General features: G+C 42.1%; 1 protein-coding gene across 2 annotated transcripts in view; it reads left to right on the top strand.

Moving 5' to 3' along the window:
* The first annotated feature begins 1,713 nt into the window (after window positions 1-1,713).
* The window catches only part of MBP (myelin basic protein), a 123,286-nt gene continuing 103,646 nt past the window's right edge, over window positions 1,714-21,353 (top strand). The window contains exon 1 of one of the 2 annotated variants that reach the window (XM_087758034.1): window positions 1,714-1,780. The gene's annotated coding sequence lies outside the window, so the exon portion shown is untranslated. Of the gene's footprint in view, window positions 1,781-3,428; window positions 3,543-21,353 lie in introns of those variants that run through there. The other variant, XM_087758028.1, reaches the window with a different exon arrangement.

Genomic DNA, 21,353 nt, shown 5'->3' with positions numbered 1-21,353 from the left:
CACCTGAAGACTGAAATTGAGTGTTATCTTTTGAAGTTGATAAATATTGGTTTGGTTTTGTCACGCTTTAAAACAAAGTTACCAGTTAAAAGTAAAAATATACATAAAGCTTAAGTATTAAACTCATTTATTGTGCTCCTCAAATTTCCAAGAAAAGAATTTTTTTTTTTTTTTTTGCCAGTGAAGGAGTGTGAGGAGAGAGAGTGATTCAAAACAAGCGTTGTCTGTATTCTGAATATAAAATTCCCAGACTTGGAATTGCTCATACTGGTGATGTTTTATCTATTCTTTTCCTCTGCAATCCTTCCTTCCTTCTGTGATCTTTTTTAACTCACACTCCAGCATTTTATCTTCAGGTTTTAGCATGCCGTATGATAGTCTTCATACTTGTAATAAAGACTCACATAGCAAACTTCTCACTTCACAGTGTAAGGAATTACTGGTAGGATGTTCCTTTCGTACAATGGGAATATTTATCTAAATAACTGTTTATCCATAAGACCATACAGTTTCTAATCCGGCCCAAAATATTTTTCTAAAACCTCCTCCATCTTCAAAGAGGAATAGCAAGCCATAAAAGACTTACGTATTGAGGAGATAGTGGGTAGCTGACTTAATAACTCTCCATCTGTTGAGGTTTAAACACGATGCACTTGACAGGTGCAACAGATAAATACAGTAATCACCAGTGAACCTTCCAAATAAAGCGACTTCTCAAAAAAAAAGCTACTATCTATAAATTTACTTCCTATTTTTGCACAGGATGGAAACAAATATTATTTGTCCAAGGTATTGCCCCCGCAAAAGCCAGATGAAACTCAAAAGGCAGTTTCTCTTTCCTCTAAAGCCCGAGCAGCCCCACCCTCGGGGTCCAGGCTGTGAAACTTCTTCCCACGAAGGTGGCCCGGGTGGCACAGACGGGACACGGCGCCGTGGGGCCGCAGGAAGCCGCTCCGGCGGCGCGGGGTTCCCGTTGCGGCAGGCCCGGGGACCCGGGCTCAGGCCCGGCGCTACCCAGGTACCTGTTGCGGGGCGTGACTTTGAGTCCAAAATTGCAGGTAGCTCCCCCCCCTCCCCCCCAGGAGTCAGGTTTATGAAAATCCCCTTAGGGCAAGTTATGGGGAGGAGTTACCGGCCTGTCGGGCCCGAGAGGGCAGCGAGCGGCCGGACCGGGCAGGCCGGTTGGCACCACCGGGGCCGTGGCCAAATCCGGCTCCCAGTGGGCCGAGCCCGCTCGCCTCCCTCCCCCGCCGGGAGAGCGGTGCCCGCCCCGCGCAGGGTAACGGGCTCCCCTTCCTCCTTCGCCCCCGGGGGTCCCGGTCCCGCCCGCCTCCGCCGGCGGGGCACGGCGCCTGCCCTCGCCACCTGCGTCTTCCTGGTGGCGGGCGGCGGCGGAGCTGCCGAGGGGCGGGCGGCGGGGAGCGGCTGGCGCTGCAGCCGGCGGGGCGCACCTCCCGCCCAGGTACCGGGGGCCGCCGCCGCGCCGGTAGCCGCCGCGCTGTCAGGGGGAGGGCCGGGAGCGGGAAAGAGCAAGGGACCAAACCGCAAAGCGCCGACAGCGGGCGGGGGGAGGAAGCGCGGTCGTGCGGCCGGGGGAAGGAGGGACCCGCGGGGTTTCTTCCCCCCCCCCCCCCCCCCCCCCCCCGCTCCCGGCTCCATCCCTGCCTCTCCCGGTGGGTGGTGGCGACGGGGCCGGGGGGGTGCGGTTGCCCTCTCGCACCTCGGCTGCCCCCGCCGCATAGCAGCCCCCGGAGCGCCGCAGGCCGGGAGGACACACCGGGTGCGTTGTGATTTACTCCTTTCTTTTTTATTTTGTGGGGGTTTTTATTTCCTTCTCTCCGGGCGGCTTCGCGGAGGGGAGGGGCTCCCCCCCGCCAGCTCCGGGGCCGTGCCCGCCCCGCACGCCGGGCTCCGCCGTGTTTGTTGTTGTTGTGCGCCGGGGAAGGAGGCGGTAGAGCGAGCGGTGCAGCCGGGGCGGGGGGGCAGCGTTTCGCCTTGCTTCTCTTCCTCTTCGCCCCCTGCGCCCCGCGTCCCTCCTCCTCCTCCTCCTCCTCCTCCTCGGCGGAGGGCGGGCGGGCGGCGCTGCGGGACACCTGGAGCAGGTGGCGCCGGCACGGAGGGGCAGCGGTAGGTGCCTCCTGGGCTCCCTCCTCCCCTTGATTCCGCCTCCGGGACAGGTACTTGCGGACAGGGCGAGCAGCCCTCGGGGCGGCCCGAGCCGCAACCGGCCGGGGAGGGGAGGGTAGCGCCCGTCCCCCGCGGGGGCAGCCGCCCGGCCCTGCCCTGCCCTGCCCGGCGGAGGCGTCTCCTCGCCGCCGCGAGCGGGCGAGGGGCGCGGGGAGGCGGCGGCGGCGGCGGCCCCGGCGGAGGCTGTGCCGGTGCCTTACATAACGCGGGGGGGGGGGGGGGGGGGCGGGGGCGGCACAGCCGGTGGCGTCCCGGCCGGCAGCGGGAGGCCCGAAGTCCGTACCGTGGGCTTCCGGTTTCACACCGTGGCTGTACCCGGAGTTTGAAACAGAAACGGCCAACTTCTCCTTTTTTAATTTTTTTTTTCTCTTCTTTTTTTTTAACCTCACGGGGCAAAGCCGCGCGACAGGCGCTGGCGGGGAGCTGAGGAGCGGGGCAGGTGCTGCCCCCGCCGCCGTCCCACCGCCTGCCCGCCCCCTGCCCGGGCACTCACCGGCTCTTGCCGGGGATTCCCTCGAAGTTTCTGTGAGGAGAGCGTGAAGCGCGCCCGGGTGGCGGGGAGCGGGCTGTGGCGGGGAGCGGGCTGTGGCGGGGAGCGGGCTGTGGCGAGGTGCCGCTTCCCGCCCCGGCTCCTGTCAGCCAGCGCCCCGGCTCCTGTCAGCGTCACCGCCGCCGGGGTCCCCGGCGCCGGGGCCCGCCACCTCCTCCTCTCACACCGGCTTGGCTCGGTTTGAAGCTGCCCTGCCTTTGGTGCGTGTCCCCGGCTGTGCTCGGGCTGTGCGGTTTCTGTGGAGGGTTTGGCAGCGTACAAAATAACTCCGTGTGTGTGTGTGTGCGCGGTGGGCTGGGGAGATAGGGCAGGCTGCAGTTTTAGTTTCTTCCTGTGCTTGTGGGGACTTTTTGAAAATCGTTGCGCAGTTTGTCTTGGGAAGACTGTAAACAACTATTTTTGTAATTTTTAAGTAGGTCAGTCATGATAGTATTTACTGTCCCATTTGTTCTTCAATATATCAGATGCTACATTTGGAGTAATGTTGATTTGAAAACAAAAATATGAAGAAACTGTGAAAATAAAGGCTTTCTTCTGGAGAAACTGAAGTGTTCCCCCTTTTCAGTGGGACCAGAATTGAGTCTCAGGTGATCAGGACTGGCAGCATGTATATTGCACTGTTTTATTTCTGTTATAGCCACTAATTATTTTCAAAATGCTGAGATTAATAAATGTACCTTTGTGTCTATAGAGTACTGCTAGTTCGCAGGTACAAACAAGTTAACCTGTAGATTGTGCGGCGATTGTGTAGAAAGGCTTGAAAGACCTGGCTGGAAGGAGGATGAAGTGCTCCCTGTCAGACAAGGTAAATAATAACAGAGTAAAAGAACAGTCTTGTTTTATGTTAATGATTTTATTACTGTTGGCAGTAAGTCAGTCGTTAAATGGTCTTAAGAGCAGTTAGCAATAACTGCTACGAGTCTGTCAAAGCTTCAAGCATCAGGGATTATATGCTTTCCGTGTTTTACGTCAGCTCTGCCTGTATGCATTCTGAATTATTCTGAAGAGCACCTGTGAGGACATTAAAAATGCAATACTGGGATATGCCAGAGTTTCTACTGGCAGCGGCCAAGCGTAGGTGCCTAGAGAGGACCGTGATAGGGACAGCGTGCAGCGGGGCTTCCCCAGCATAAGCTCTCCAGGCACCTGTGGCTCAAGGATTCCCTTGGGTGTTGCAGTATTGCCTTTGTGCTTGACAGACACAGAGTTTGTTGGTGGTTTTTTTGTTTGGTTGGTTTTGGTTTTTTGATCTTATACAGTAGTTTTTGAAGCCATGTAGACTTTTAGTAAGATAATAAAAAGGTATCTGAGGAAATAGGTAAGCAGATGGAGTGCTTTACAGACATTATGGATCACTAATAAGATGCTTTCTAAAAAGGGCAGTTTCTAGTTTGCAAAGGCCTGTGCATAGAAGTTCTTTAATGGATATTAATTTTCCAAGCAATGTTCATGCTCTGAGATAATCCATCTAAAATAAAGCTTGATATTTCTAATGAAAAAAGAAAAGGCAGAGTTTTATGCTCTTCTAAATGGATTCAAATTCATTTTCACTGAGTTGGGAGGAAGCCATGAATAAAATGTAATATTTTGTCAGCTTCACTGAATTTATAATAGTAGAGAATTAAGAATAGAAATTGAGAGTTTATGCCATGCTGTACAACTAAAGAATGTACACAAACTTTCAAAGCCCCTGTTCTATAATGATAATTACTATGAATAAGGTAGTGAATGTTACAGTCATTACTGTAGTAATAATTTTTAGCCCACCACAGACCCTTTACTTTATGATAGAAATTGCAGCACATTACTTAAAAATAGTTTCATATTTTCAGTTGCTTAATTTTGTGCGTTCATGAAAATTTTCATGACAAAATTGTTCTTGCATTGGGCTTTATTCCTCATAAAGTCAGCTCCCCTATGATACTTAGATTTCTAGTCAGCTAAAGCCTGACATCCTTTTTAAAGACAAGCTTGCCAGAATTATAAAAATCACGGACTCAAAATATCCTGCACATGCAGAGAAGGATTGTATCTGTTTTCAAGGTATGGCAACAACCAAGACTTGGCATTGGTCACCCCGTGAATCGATAGCATAATTGGGACATGCTTCCAGTTCTTTTCAGTTCTGAGAGTTTGAGAAGGTGACTGTTAGCGGTGTGTTGGATTACAGATGAAGGTACATGGAGTGGTCATGGTAGGATCAGGCAAGAGAGCAACCCATCCTAGGGGTATGCCAGTGTTCTCTTTTGGTGTTGCCTGGAGAAATGTGGCATTTGGAAAATGAATGCTTGAGTCTCAGTACCACTGCATATGCACAAATTTCCTGTTTATTCTTTTTGTGATGTTTTTATTCAGTACTTGGTATAAATTACCCATGTGGTTGAAATAGCCACTTCTGTTATTTATTCCATCAAATAGAACATATGATTATAGTTTAGGGTCTAATTACTCTGCTACATGATTGTTATGACTAAAGAAACACTTTCATTGTAAACTGCCGCGAGAAGGCAGTTTAAACTGAAATCCACATCTCACACTTACTTGCAGCATAAGTAGCAAAAGTTGTTAAGTGTTCAAATGATACGCTACCCATTTTCTGTTAAGTTACCTGCCAAAAAGAAGTGCCGTGAAAATAGATGAGTACCCATATATTAGAACTTGGGCAGTTTGGTTCAAATTTTTACTTACCAGAACTGAATTGATTTAATTTACATGAGAACATAAGGATTTTTGACAGTCAACACAATACATGGACTAATGTGGATGAAATATAGTATTCTTTGGCTAAAGCACTGAAAGCATAACCAGTGTTTAACGGGGGAGAAGGCTGGAAAGTTTGCAGTCTAAGACTCTGGTCTTGCATACAGGCTTAAAGTGTAAACTCTGTCATGGATTAAAGGATAGCACAGTCTTCTGGATCATTGGTGAGGTGCACAGTCCTGTGGTGGTTAATTGCCTGAATAATTTTTCTCTCGGGCAAGATGTCACGTTGAAGCTGTGATCCGTGTTTTCTGTGGTGAGGCTCTTACTTGAATAAAGGACACCAGTGATGAACAGCAACAGGTCAGGAACTTTTAGATGTAGTTTTGAATACAGCCAGCTGATAGTCTTTTGTAAAACAGGCGTTCGTCTAGTTTCTTTAAAATGCTCTGTTGAAGATGGAAAGGGAAAAAGCCATTACAGTTGTCCAGAATTGTTAGGTGCTTCCAAGAAAAAATCAGCAGGACACTGTCATTTCTGAAGAAGCCTGAGTTTATATGTGTTAAAAAGTTAGCAACCAGTGGAAGAAGACTCAGAAAAAGGTTATATGGTTTAGAGCTCGGCTGCTCAAATAACTTGCACAACTGGAGTTTCAGACAGATAACACTAGGCTCCAGTACTTTATTTGCATATTACTTGTGTTAATATCCATTTTCTGGGGCACCCAGCCTTCTGCACAAACTCCTTAATTTGGACCTAATTAGATAATTGGTATAAAATGAACAAGTTGGTCCCTGAGAGACCTATCCAGTTGCCAAAGGCAGTGCTGACTTCAGTGGAGATTACATTAGAGCTATATTGCGGTAGCCTTCGGTCGTAGTGCTGGGTCTCGCTGTACTAATCATTCTGCAGGCAGATTGTTCTCACCCCGATGAGACAATATGTGAATGCGGCGTTCGAGCTAAAGGAGCACAATATGGTGATACTGACTAGGTCATAAATTAAAATGACACAATTGAAGTCTAGTTCTCTAGGGGTTTCGCCCACCTGAGAATTTAGTCAAAATGTTCTTAGTTAAGCTAAGCAGTGTAGAATTAGCTGTGGTTGGAAAGAGTTGCGTGAAACTTCATTGGCAGCTCTCCCCCATCAAGACAATGATAGTGTCTAATTTTACATATTCAGTGATGTTAAATAAAGGCTATGTCACACTCAGATTTTTCTTTACTTAATCATCTCATTCAAATCACTGCGGATTTTCTGTATTTGTTTCTCTGGTTATTTTCATATATTAGTAGCACATGAAGAAATTTCTCTCCTACCATCTAATCATTATACAAATATCAAACATAATCCTGGTTGAATCCGTGTGTCCCATGGGCTTTTGGGTGTAGTAGTAAATAATTTTGATGTTAGTTATGTAGATGATTAGCAATTTCATTAACTTTTCTGAAGAACAAATTGTACTCATGTTTTCTTGCTTTGCCAACTGTTTTCAGAGTTTGGCTACTGTTTTTTCTTAGAAGAAATTTTCTTGATGTCCAGGAGGTATCAGTCACTCTCATCTCAATTTTCTACACCTCATCTTCTTAGTTGAGAGGTTTGCAGAGACTGACCCTTCTGTAAAAGGTCAATCATCCTGGGTTTAACTTTGCTGTAGAGATTGACATACAACTTCCTATTACTTTCTTTAAAGGATTCGGAGTCTATTATTAACAGTTTTTCATGGCTAAGGAATTTCTAAATAGCAGATACTTAAACAGTTCCTGACAACAGCATTCAGATTTTAACGTTCTGGGTTTCTCATATGCTTCTTAAAATGCTCAGTTAAAAATAATTGGAGAACTCTTTGATTAATATAAAGTGAGATCGTTCCGATAAGGCTTCTTGCATCACTTGCAGTAACTGTGAAATCCCAGCTCTGTTGCTTGGAATAGCTGTAAATCTTGGACATACCCCAGGAAAGCCCACGCAAAGGGCAAGTGAGAGAAAAACAAGAAATAACATGGAAATTTCCAGCCAGTATTTTTTCTTTTGTCCTGAAGTGATTTTGAAATAACTCAGTAGGGAAGTTAGTTTTCTAAATCTTTACTTCACTATTGATTTTTATTTTTTTTTCCTGAAGCTTTTGTAAGGCTTTTCAAAGGGAAGAAACAAGCAAAGTAATAAATCCGAAAAGATTGATCAAATCAGAGTTTATGTTGGGGTTTTTTTTTTTTAAATACACATTGAAGGTACAATAATGACTTTTATATTAATATTTTTTAAAATTTCAGCAGTTTTTGATCAATGTACCAGCTGTACTAGGTTTGTTTTGCACATTGGAAGGAAATGTGGTTTTTAAATCGTACTTTTTTGTATTTTGTTCCAACACTTGCAAAATTTCTTAGTGTATAATTGCAGTTCTTAATATTTAGTTTCTTAAACTTTTGGTAAAGCTTAAACATTTGAGAATGTTTCAATTCAAGCCTTTCCAGATCAGTGAAATTAAGAACTGAGGGAACCTAGCGTCTATTACGATTTGAAAGTAAGAGGGAAAGGAAAATCAAAGCAAATATGCACCAACGTATGTTCCTAAAACTAATTCAGACATGTAGTGTATTTTTTATATATTTACCTGGTGCGTTATCTTTGGCTTCTGCTAAAGAGTTGAAATCTCTGAATGACAAGCAAAAATATGTTTGTTTTTAGCCTACTGCTTATTTAGAAGTCACAAATTTCTGGTAAAACAATGCAGTTGGACAAGTTATAGCTGTCTTTGGAATTCAGACACTTGAAAAAAGAGGCTTGGCAGCGTGAGAGATCAGTACTAACAGGCACACATAAAGCTGTTCTGGAGAAAGTTTATGTATTGTTTACAACCCTTGTATCTGGTCTTAATGTTTGCTTTTAATCTTTGACTTTCTGAAAGAGATTTTTGAAGAATACAGGAGAGGGAACATTGTTATTGAAGATACTGATAAGTTCATCGCACCTGGCTGCATTTTTGAGTCAGTTCTCTTGACTGTGGTCTTGTGAATACATGCAAGACCATGAAAAATAATGGTTATATGCAATGGATTATGTTTGATCGAGGACTTGTATAGTGCAACAGCAGCCTGTCATCTCAATGGGAATATGTTTGTCCTCCAAAGATTCAAAAAGCCCTGAAATACAGCTGTTCTGTAGTTGTCAGTGCCCTGCCAATTTTTTTTTCAGTTATAAATTGGGCCATGATAGTTTCCAGATTAGAAGGCAATTGCATATTCTGGGTATCCAAGGATCTTTCAGAGGACAGTGTATAGCTGCTGCTTCCGTTGTGTCTAAGGATCTACTGTCAGCCCTTTCTGGGCATGGTGTTGCCAAAGTGTGCTATGGTGGTAAGAAGCCAACCATGAGGTAGGTTCATCTTTGGACATAAGGTCTTTCAATGGTAAAACTGTCACAGTGAAATCATAGTTTCCAATGTAGCAATAGCCTCAGAGCCCTAAGGACAGTTGTCCTGTACCTTCTACTCGGTATTCATATTCCTAGTTTTACTTGATAGACTTCAGATAGATGCACTGAAGTAAGGTAGAGTGGCTTCAGGTCGGTAATGCTGATTGGGTGCATTAAATGGTAGAGATTGTTTTTGCTGTCTCCTCAAATCTTCTTCCTCACCAACTTAATAGTATCGCTTTCACCTTGTCCACTACAACTGACCAAATCTCACTCATTCCTCAGGTTTTGTATAGTCTGGGTTAGTGTCTTGATGAAGATACAGCCTAGACTTTTTTTTTTTTTTTTTTTTTTAATGCAGCAATTCTGCAGATCCCAGTGACACCTGTTATTGTCCTCTGGCCTTAAAATCTGTGCATAAATGTGAGTGTCATCAACATATCCCTAGCTCACGGCCATTTTCCTCTGACTAATACTTTTATAATATATATATTTAGAACTTCTTGTGGCTTCCCATAGTACCCACTCCCAGGAAGTGTTCCTGGAGTTTGTGACAAATTCCTTGAGTAACCTAGACTCTCAGCTCATCTCAGAAGAGACTCATCAGCTTCTGGGATTGCAGTTAAGTCCACAACATCTCAGGGTTAATAGCAAAACATTGCTTTATGATGTTGTGTAATGTATTGTAATGTTCTTCACTTCTCTTTCTCCATCGTTGCTGTTTCCCAGATGTCAGCATCCCTCTTCTCTTTCGATTCTAAAAAAAAATCAGTCCTTAGTTAAACTGTCTTGTCAAATCTTGTTAATTGTCTGGATGAAAAGTAGTGTTGGAATATCATTTGAAAAGCTAGCATAGGCAGAGCTTGCAGTGATTAAAATAAAATCATATACTTGTCCCTTTGAGTGTTCAGAAGGTACAGAAGGAATTATGATGGATTGGCACATCCACCTTTTTTTTGTGTGTGTGTGAAGGACAGCTGTACAACTTTGTGTCCAGAAAAGACCTGATACAGTGAAAACTATGGTAGCAAAGGCTGAAGCCAAACCAAGGAAAATAACTGGCCGATGTTTTCAGTAGATCTGTGGTATGGGATAAAATACTGATGAAACAATACAAAGCAGTAACTTTGGAGATCGATGTGTCCCTTGAAGCTTTATCTGTAAAGAGTGATATAATCATTATAATGGGAAACTTTCTGACCTTCGTTGTGTTGCATTCGTGGTGCTTTGACAGCTCACACCATTCTAGAGAGCTAACGTAGGAGCAAAAACCATAATCCCCTAAAATACTGAGATCCACTGTCAGCTTACACAGTGATCCCATTTTAGTTTGGCTCTTTAGGGAAGTGGTCACTGAAAACTAGTCAGCAATTTGATTCCAGGCATTTTCATGTCTACATTGCTTAGTTCAAAGGAAAAAACCACAATGCCTGAAAGGCTGACCAAAAGACAGTGGTGCACTGTTGTGGAAATGGTTGCCTGGCGTGCTTCATACGGTAGCAAAATCAGTGATAGAAAAGATGCGTGGAACCTTTTCACATTTCTTTAGTCAGCCTTGGTGTTAACTTTCCTCTTATTTTTGTGAAAGTAGAAAGAAAACAAAATTTGTTTTATTCATAGTTGGTTTTTAGCTTAATATATGTGCTCAAATAATTGGGACTGACTTAAAGGAAAGCAATTTCAATTATCTTTTACTTTGGCTCTTATTGGGCCTTTTACTCTTAGACTCTTTCCCCAAATGGTGGAAATTACTGTATTGAGGGACGACTTAGACTTCTTACTAAACGAAGTGTGTAGCTTCTACAAATAGAAACTCTCTGGCTTGGTTTTTCGTAATCTTTTATCTGTACTATTACTTTGCCCTGACTTGTTTGTGGAAAAGAGATAAGTATAAATTCTGCATAGCTTTCATCAGCATAGTCTGACTCAGCACTGTTCACCTGGAGGGTAGGCAATAATCTGGCTTTGTTTTTATTTTTCAGAAAGATGTTCTTGTGAAATGGGAAAGAACCCATGGCAGGCTCACAGGGAGAAGTTGTTGTTTTAATGGAAATTTTAGTGGGTGCTTTTCAACTGAATGCAGGACTGTTGATGTTGAAAAGTTTATCTCAAATTTTGGCTGACTTGTAGAGTTGGGTTGTGAAATATTCTGTTCTTCTCCTCCTCCTGTGGTAAAAAGCTTTGTATGTGCTGTGGTTATTTGGTTTGGGTTTTTTTTGTTTGTTTTGTTTTCTCCTTAATTCTAACTCCTGAATGCCTCAACCTTCTTTATTAATGAAAGCACTATAGGAAGAAATTTGGTTCCAACTAAAGGCTGGAATTGTAGCCACGAGTAATAATTCTTTGTGCCCCTGGAAAGCATGAGAAAGGTTGCAAAATAGCTTTCGTTACTTCTAGTTGGCCTTTTATTGTAAGTGGCTTGTACATTTCATCTCTGTGAATAATATTTTGTCCAACTATTAGGCCTTAGTGAGGCCAAAAACTGCATGTAGCAAAAACAAAAGTATGCTCCTTGATTTAATGGAGTTATCTGGTACAATGCTGAGTAGCATCTTATTGTGGTGGTGCGTTCCCCCCCCCCCCTTTCCTCTGGACCACCTTACCACCACGGGGACCCCTGCAGGGCTTGGCCTCTGAGCAATGAATCTGGTGATCAGGCGCCCCTTGGTCGTACCAAGCACTCTTGCATGGTTGGGCTGGGGAACAAGAATGCCTTGATCCCACCTGGCATAATCAGTTACCCCTTGACAGCTTGGGAACACCTCATTGTGGATATCTAACCCCCCATATATATACCCCCCTTTTATCAGAATTCTTAACTGCAGTTTTTAATCTACCATTAGGGACTGTTGTATCAGCCATGAAGTGTGTGCTGTACCCATAGTCTCTTCTTATTTATAATTAGCTTTTGGGGCTTCCTCCCCCCATAGCTGCAGTGCTACTAAGTGAATTACGATTAATTGTGGCTAAGGTTGTTCAGTCTTCCTGGCTCAGTGAGTCAAGTAGCTTTGTAGAGGCTTTTGAAAGACATGTTCTGTGGGGCCCTTGTCAGTCACATGACTAAATAAATACATGCATACACATTTTTTTTATCTGTGTAAGTGCCTAAAATTCAGAGAATAGTGAAGGCATTCAATTTACTGCATGTGCATAGATCATTTGTAGAGTGTGTTTCGAGTATGTCTGAAGTTTCTCTTGTCTTCCAGGATGCATTGTGCCTAAGTGTGCATGCTCTGCATAACATATGTACACAATGCCAACATAGATTCGTAGACTCATTGAGGTTAGAAGAGACTTGGAGAGGTCTCCAGTCCGTCCTTCGGCCCAAAGTGGGGTCACTCATGAGATCAGACCAAGCAAAGCAGGGCTTTGTTTCGTTGTGTCTTGAAAAGCTGCAAGGGCAGAGATTCTGCTATGTTTCCGGGCACCTGTTCCAATCCTTTGATTATCCTCATAGCGTATTTTTCCCCTTCTCTAATAAATATTTGTAACTTCCCTGGTTTCAGTTGACATTGTTCTCCTGCCATGCACCTTGGTAAAAAGCCTGGATCCACCTTTTTAGTAATTTACTTTTAGATATTGGAAATTCGCTGTTAGGTGCTCCGAAGTTTTTTCCAGCTTGAACAATCCCAGTGCCTTCAGCCTCTCCTTACAGGGCATGTGCTCCAGCCACCAGACGTCTTTGTGGCCTTTCACACAACTGGCTCCAGCTGACTGATGCTTCGTAGTGGGGATCCAAAAGTAGACCCAGTAGTCCAGATACCAGGGTAATGGATAGTGCGTGAAGCAGAACAATTGCTTCCCTCCATCCACTGGCTGCGCTTCTGTGCCAAAGCCCAGGATGCTGTTAGCTCTCGTTGCTGCCAGGTGGGCTGCTGATTCATGTCTCACCTACTGTCATCCAGGTCCCCCAGGTCGTTTTCAGCCGAGCTGCTCACCAGTAAGTTAGTCTTCAGGCTGTGCTCTCATGATGTTTCTGCCAGCCCCATCTAAGTCATTCTGAATGGCATCTCTACCCTCCAGTGTATCAGCTGCAGCCCTGAGTCTGGTATTCTTTGCAGACTTATTGAATGTTCTGTACACTCTGCCAGGTTGCTGTTAAAGATATTAAACAGCACAGGGCCTCTAACCTATCCACTTGTAACCAGGTTTTGGGCAGATTGTGAACCATTAACAGCTACTGTTGGAGCCTAATGATAGAGATAGGGTTTTTTATCATCTAGTAGTCTGGCGACCTGGATTGTAACTTAGGTCAGGTTAGGTGCAAAGATGCTGTGGGGAACATTGTTGAGTCTTGCTAAAATCAAGGTAGATGATACCACTGATCTCCTCTCATCCACAAGTCCTGTCATTTTATGACAGAGGGCAATCATGTTGGTCAGGCATGATTTAACCGTGGTAAATTCATGCTGGTGATTCCCAGTCACCACCTTCTCCTTCATATGCCCAGAAATGACACCCAGGTGGGCATATGTCTGAACATACTGTGGGAGTAGACTAACAAACAATGAAAGTAGGCTGGACTGTGATGCTTTCTTTCCCAGTGATCCTTCAGACTCGGTAACCTGTGCCTAATCCCTTTCCTGCTCTTCTTTTCTGGATGCCTAGTTGTCCATCTGTAGGTGATTGAGTGCATGCTTGTCACAGGATGGAGCACCTGCGTCTTGGGAATGTGGTGATGAATGAGTTGGGACTTCATGTGACCTGGGGGAACAAGCTTGTTAAGAACAGGATGTCGCTGCTAGAGTGATTCTTGCACCCTGTGTGTGTTTGAGGAATTTGCAAGAAAGGAAGGTGGCAGCAAAAGTGACAGTAAGTTTAATAATTCTATTGGTTTGATTATTGTATTGGTGATCTGCTTATAGCCAGTGCGCTTTGTCTTGGATTCTCTTTTGCATTGATTTAGGTCCATAATCTTGCCATTAGCTTGATAATAACAAGAAATGCACATGCAGGTGTCGGTGAGGGGGCATGTGAAAAATCTTTATTTGCATTCTAATATACATTTAAGGCTTCTTTTTGGTGTTTTTTTTGTTGTTGTTGTTGTTGCTGCTAATATGCATTTAAAATTGTTCCAGTCATGTGATGGCTTTTTTCCTTCTAATCACCATTTTGATATTCCCTTATTACTCATAATTTTTAGGTGGTCTTTGGAAAACACCAGCAACCCTCAAATGCAGTAAGACCCACAGTAAAAGTGAGACTTGCTTGATTTGCACGTAGTAAGAAGCAGACCAATTTAACCTGATTGTATGGTGCTGAGCACTAAGTTCACAATGACTTATTGGGGAATTTAGTATTTCTCAGATCTTATCATTGGCACCACATGCCTTACTGGTTCAGACGTTTAATTTTCCAACTTTTTATGTTATTGATGAACAATGATTACACTGTGTAGTTCATCATGTATCAAAATAATTTTGTCATGTGATGATACTTGTCCCTAGTTTCATGCTGTACAGTACTATACATTATGGTTTAGGTGTTCATTTTTATTCATTGCATTATTTTTTGGGGTCTGAAAAACCTCTTGGGAGCAAGGTTGTAAATATATTTAATGAAATATTTCTCCAGGACCAGTAGCTGAACTGAATGTAAGAGATACATTTTACAGTTTAGAAATGTTCTAGTAACAATCCTGTCAGCAGTGAATTAATCAGAAATACAGCCTTCATAGTATGTTTGAAATGGCATGTGTAATTAACTCATGATTGTAATGCTTCCAATAGTGTTTAATTGCAGTAAGACTTGAATACTTTAGGAAAAAATTATAACAGATTGCAAATCATTGTCAGTATTTTAACTCAATCTTACATGTACCCCAAAATCATATTGATGATTTCGGAACTGACACTGAAAAATGCATATAGGGGAAAGAGTCAGATGCTAAAAGGTAAATAGTACCTGCATAGTACGTTTTACATACATAAGTTCTTACTTTTATCTCTAATGTCTATGTCTCTTATATTTTAGGGATCTATTTTTATGCTTTAATTATTTGTGAAGTGTAAAATCACATTTTCCTTTTGTCCAGTTTAGTAAATTAATCACTGCAAATAAAAGATTAACATGCAGATATGACACTGGTAGAATATTACATTTGAAGATGGCCAGATGATTAAAGGTATTTCACAACCAGCCAGCTCTGTACTTTAACCTGAGAGAAACAATCAGGGCTTTGGAAAGAGAGCAATTAAATAATTTCATAATCACTCATGCATTACAGTGATAATACTGGCACACACAAGCATGAAAGCTGGTTTTGCAGTGTGTTCCTGATGCAAAACAATACGATTGTCTTTAGCGGGCTTGCTTGTATAAGAAAAGACCACCCAAGTAAGTAAGATCAGATGAATGTGAGATTTTAAGACATTAATGTTTGTTGTTGCACTAATTTTAAATAGATAATAAATAGATTAAACAGAGTTATTCTGCATGTGTCTTTTTGTGGTATTGAATCGTCTTGTGATGATTTTTTTTTTTTATTGATTGAGAGAGGCGTTGACTTAGAGTATGTTGACTCAGTTCCAGCTTATAATTACATTCTGTTTGTATAAAAATTCCTCCTGTAGTGTCAGTTGAATAAGTTGCCTGTCATTTACTGCTTTAAGCATTTTAAGTATTCTCTATTTAAAGGTTGCTGCAATTCAGAAATGTTTGAAATTATTCTCATTTGTATTTGGTTGGGAACCCTGTGCTTTGAAGTTATTGAACAGATTTTAATCTTTGTTGTAACTAAAATTGCCACTCTTAAGAGACTTACTGTATTTTTACCATAACAGTTTATGATCTAATGGTCTGACTTTACACAGAATACCGGTTTTTATGAGGTCTGATATCACTCAAGTTCCTGAAAATTAAACTGTCATTAGATGAAACTAAAAGATACACTTAAATTACTTCACTTCAACCTCTGTTGTAAAGAACAAGATAGCTTCTCTTCAGAGAGAGCCTCGTGATCGCTGTCCTAAGAGAAATTTGTAACAAAGAGCCTGAAGTAAGCAAGTGACTTTTCAGCCTCACAAAACTGGTACCAGTTCACATGTAACAGAGAAAATAAACATGATGTTCAGGGGAAACTGAGGCAAGAAATCAGAGTTCGGACTGAACAGAATGCTGAGTGGCATTGCTATGAGACATACATAGCATGTTTCTGGCCAAGAGAAAAGATTTCCTACTGCTTGCAATACTGTATTTATAACACAAGGTCAGGCAGGTAGGGGGAGAGGGATTTTTCATGCTCCCATCTCCTTTGTGAAAAATTATATATTCTGGATTGTGTTTGGGTAGGGGCAGGCTGCAGTGTGCAAAGGGTGAGCAAGTGATGAGCATGATACTGGTATTGCCAGGAGCGTTATGACTTCAAATGAGCAAAATAGTAATTGGTATCAAAATTATTAGGCGCCCTTGTTTCTGCTGTGTTGTGATACCATTCTTTTATCAACCTGTCCCACTGGGCCTGGCATTGCTGCGTGTCTGATTCCATTATTATCTGCTTATACCTTTTCCCCATGTGGCATTTGAGAGAGTATGCGTGATATGATCTGCAAACATTCTCCGTTCTAGCAGACAACCAACGTATAGTGTAATTTTAAGTACTTTAGGACTGGCTACTCATGTGATATAGTTGGCAAAATAAGGGAAATTTATGGGCATAACTCATTGAATTTAAGAGTGAATATAAGTGAACTCTGATGTATCCAAACTGATGAAAAGTTTACACGCAGCTACGTTAAAAAAACCAAACAAACAAAAAACCAGTTGTGGTGGTAATTGCTTTCCACTTTGCTTAACTTTAAACATACAGAGTCTGCAGTGCTTTTAGCTTTTGTTTTTAAACATCCTTGCCAGATACTGTGAAACCTGTGGTTTGGGGGTGGAGCTGTGTTTTTGATCAGGGTGTTTTTTTCTGGGTGAATATTGTGTGCTTCAAGATAATAAATGGGCAAAACATTTTTTTTTCTTTTCCTAACATCACTGTATTTTTGTTTTGCACATTGGCATTAATTTTGGCAGATGCTCAAATACGAAACCGAGAATGGATTTATTCATAGTTACATACTTATAAATGGTAATGCATTAGACTTACTGGATGTACCAAAAGAAGATAGTGATTAAAATGGTAGCATTAGCTTAATAAGGGCAAGTTTGGCCATCCAGAATTATTGTAAGGTTTTAAAATACCACAGACTAAATGTTAGGGACCACAGCTGGGCAGTGTTGGCATAAAGAAGGGACTGGTGCTGCACACGGGTCATCAGCAATGTATTTGGGAGTGAAAGGCTCCAGCTGCAACATCTCTTCAAACTAAATATAACTACTAATTTAGAATAGCTGGATTTCCAGTAAAAAAAAGTTATAAAACAGTTAAGCTGTCAGTATAATTTCATTGCTTGCAAACTGGTTGATCCCTTGTAATCTCAATAAAAGCTGGTTTAAGCAAGATGCCACATTAAATAAAAGACCCATTGTTTTCACTCATAGATAACTCTTAAGTATTAAATGACAGCTTTTGATTCAGGCATCGTGTAGCTTGTACTTCAGAAAGTAACTCGTGGTATTGACTGCACTTTTAGTGCTATGAGCTGTTGGCGCTTGAGAGTACTATAGGTGAATTAGGAGTTGATAGTAACAGGTTAGCTAGAGGTATTGTTTGAGGTGGGAAAGTAAGGAATTCAGCCAAACCAGCAGCACGGTATCTATTTTCTGAAAGGTTTTAACTCTGCTATATATATATGTGTGTGTGTGTGATCATAAAGTGTCAAAGACTATAGAAATATTATTTATTATTGCTCTCTCACGGTGAATCGTTTACTGCAGAGTACTCGAGGAGGAGAGGGGATTTTAAGGACTTTCGGAATATAGTTTTGGAGGAATGTTATGAAAAGGGCAGTCAGTTTGTAAATGATTTGGGAAATAGGAGTTAAAGTGACTTCAAGAGCCTTGTATAAAGCACCTAGTCTATCTCATGCTAAGAATTAGATGCCTCAGGTTACCATCTGACATAGCCAACAAACTGAGCAGAAGGCCCCTTAAAATCAGTATCCATCCAAACACAGTGTGTTGTGCTGCTGTTCCTGTTGCCAGACCTGGGGTGGGCAGGGGCTGGGCTTTGTGTGTTGTCTCACAACCCTTTCCTTGAGGGCAGGCGCTGACAAACTTAGAGATGGGCTGAGTTGCCTAGACCCTACCGTGCTGTGTTTGGAACGGAGATCAGCTCCGTCTCTTCCCCAAAGGGCTCAGACCTGCATTTCCCACTCCAAGGAGAAGGCTTCAAAAGTAGAGGCTGTTGGGCAGGAGTGCTGGTCCCTTTCTTCAGTAGACATGTGTCTTTGTACACACAGAATTACAGTTTTCCTGTACTTTATACTTATCACTTACAGGATAAAATGGGCAAGCAGGAATTCATGAACTCAGAGTGGGGAATAAAGTCTATTTGTCCAGTATCCTACACTCCAGTGAAACCCAGCTGGCTAAAAGCTAGGACGTTTCATTTTTGCTCTCCCTTTCCAGGGAATCACTGGTTTTATGATTTTATTTTGTTTGGGGATTTCATTATTTTATCTTTTTTTAAAGTCAGTTGTCAGTATATGAACAGGTTCAGCAAAAGGTAGTCCCTCTCCTCTTCCCCCCTACCCTGCAATGCTCCTGGTATACCGTCTGGAAATGTGGATTGGAATATCCTCAGGCAAAAGGAGTCACCTGTGTCATTTGAGGCTGCTGTTCTGCTGTAGCAAGAACCACACCATTCACGGTCTCTGATATACTCTTGCTTTCTGTCTTGAAGATAGCTAGGTTTTCTACTCTCCTCTGGTTCTGCCAGAGCCCTGCTCTTCTGATGTTGATAAACACTCTGACTTTCAGCTTAGATTTAAACATGGGCAGCATGTATTTTCTCCTAACACTGTCATTCAGCTTTGGTTTACTTAGGCTTACATGTCATGGGCTTTTAGCCTTCCCCTTGTATAATAGGCTCCTATTGCTCTCATCATCCTTGCATCTGTTCTAGTAAAAAATTCATGTTAAATATGGCTGACCAGAATTGTACCCTGTATTCAGCTGAGGTTATGCTAGTGGTTTCTGTGATGACATTAATTCTTCCCTATCTTGTCTGGAAATGTCCCCTCATGACACAATGTAGGTCTGTTTGTCTGTCTTTTTTTAATTTTCCCCTGCCAGATCACATTGGTGACTCACAGTTATCCTGTGATCAAGTCAGACTGATCTTTCCCCTCGGTATCTTCTAAAACGATCCCTGGTTTCCCACATCCTGTGTGAGTATGCTAATCACAAGCTTATTATCTAATGGTATGGGTGACCTCCTGCTATAGCTGTTTAAAAAAAGTCAGGGAGGGGGATATTACAGTGGTTTCCACTCTGTCTTGTGATAAGCCTGAGCCTGATGGTTAGCATTTTCTGTGTCTGAGAATGTCTGCTGAATTAAGACCTAGGGTGGCAGAGAAATACCTCATTTTATATTGATGGGGTTCTGGTGCAAAATCATGTGAAGCTGTTTGACCATGTCATCACGGCTGGAGTGTTATTTTGTATGACTGATGGCAGAACTTGACAACTATGAAGCACTTGTAAAATAAGAAAGGACGCGTCTGTTGCGATTACAAACCATAGCATTATGTGGTAGCTGAGAATGGGTTTTCAGAATTACAACTCTGGATTTAAGTTTCTGATGTCTGCCTAAGCTTCTCAAGTGGGCCGTAAGTAATTTTTCACATATTGCCCTTAACTCATCTCCACCTTTGTTCTATGTCTGTAATGTGGGAGAAAGGTTTACCTCCTACTCATGCGTTTTGTATACTTACGTTGCAAGACCTTTAGGGAAGGAACTTCCTCGCTGTCTTTGCAGGCTGTCTGGAATGAGACCCTCTCCTGGTTGAAGGCTGTGGACCCTGTCATGATTTTAATGATGATATTTGAAACATTTTCTTCTTATTTCAAAAAATTTGGTTAACAATAAAACTAAAATAGTTTGTCACCATACTTTGCAAGTGCAACTTGTTCAAGAACAAGATATTCTTGTGATGGGTGCTGTGAATACTATATATAAGCTTACTTAACTTTTAATCACATAGTGGATTTGAGGTATATTTTGGTAATCACCTTTGAAAGTGAATACACTGCTAGTCTCCTTATTGAAACATGTTTTCTTATTCCATTATTTTGACATGTTGCAAGATTTTGTTATTTTTTTTGTGCACTGAATTTGACATAAATAAACTGCATTAGAAAACCGTGCTGAAGAAACTAGTGTGTGGCCTGTCACATTCTTTTCTTTTTAATGAAAGAAGGGGAAATAACTGTCTTGTGTACATTTCATACATTCTCATGTTCAAATAGAAATTTTTCCCTGGGTCTGTCATTGTTCCCTTCAATAGTAATTCAGTAATGACTTTTTCTGTACTGTCCTTGAACATAGCCTGGATAAACATTGGGAAGGCAACGTTAGTACATGAAATTTAAGATTTAGATACAATGAGGCAATGTTCAAGTACAAGGCACGAGTACTTGAAAGCATGTTTGAAGAAGCACACAATAATTGTACCAGGGTGACGTAAAGACTTAAGTGGTTTCTTGTGCAGATTTCAGTGCCAGGGTTGCTGCTGTTACGTATTTAAAATTCCAAGTTCAGCAACTCACAGCTTAGTGACTGTAACCTGCTGAGCCTCTGACCTAAACAACTAAAGCCCAAAATACCTGGACTAAAATTCCATTTGAAAAGGAGATGTATATCTGATAAATAAATAAATTTAATTGTCCTTCGCAAAAAAGTAATTTTGCTTTCTCTCTTCAGAAGGGAAAGCAAACCATTGTATCATTGCCAGAGAAAATCCCAAACTGGTATCATAGTATCTGTGTTTCCAGATGGGCATTCATGAGCACAGAAAAATTGTTTCTCTACAGCTTTGCAAGTCACTTTGTTATTAAATTTATTTATTGATTTATAAGCAGAGGAATTGACAAATCCTTACTTAAGCGTCATGAGGTGTCACTTGCAGCTTGCATAGCAAACCATTTCAAGCTGGAGAACAGTGTTGTTTGAGTTTGCGCTAGTGGACTGCGGATATTTGTGACCTGTTCAGAGGCTGTCACATGAACCTTGAACCTTGTTACGTGTCTTAAGCACACTCACAAATGAAAATATTGAGGACTAAGTCTCCATCAAATTACTTAAAAAATTACTTTCAGAGCAGAATCTCATGCATGAACCCTCAGGAAATCAAGCTGGTAAAAGAGAAGGCAAAAAGAAGTGAGAAACATAATGCACAAAAAGTGAGAAATCGCATGTAGTTAAGGATGCATTTTTTTCATGTCAGAAAAGAAAGATTGGGTTTTGTGCCTCTTCGGGAGCATGTTTATGGGAAGGGAGGGACATGACTTTACAGCAGTAGATCAAGCAGTTGACAAGAGGGAGTCAACTTGGAGTATGGTGAAAGTCAGACCCTTTCGTAATATCAATATTTATGCCAAATGTAACAGAGGAGCA

The sequence above is a fragment of the Nipponia nippon genome, unplaced genomic scaffold (genome assembly GCF_047370975.1).
Source record: "Nipponia nippon isolate SJK-2023a ecotype South Korea unplaced genomic scaffold, ASM4737097v1 scaffold_1, whole genome shotgun sequence".
Taxonomy (NCBI): Eukaryota; Metazoa; Chordata; class Aves; order Pelecaniformes; family Threskiornithidae; genus Nipponia; species Nipponia nippon.
Note: the sequence above shows the minus strand (reverse complement) of the source record. Positions and strands in the feature narration are given on the sequence as shown.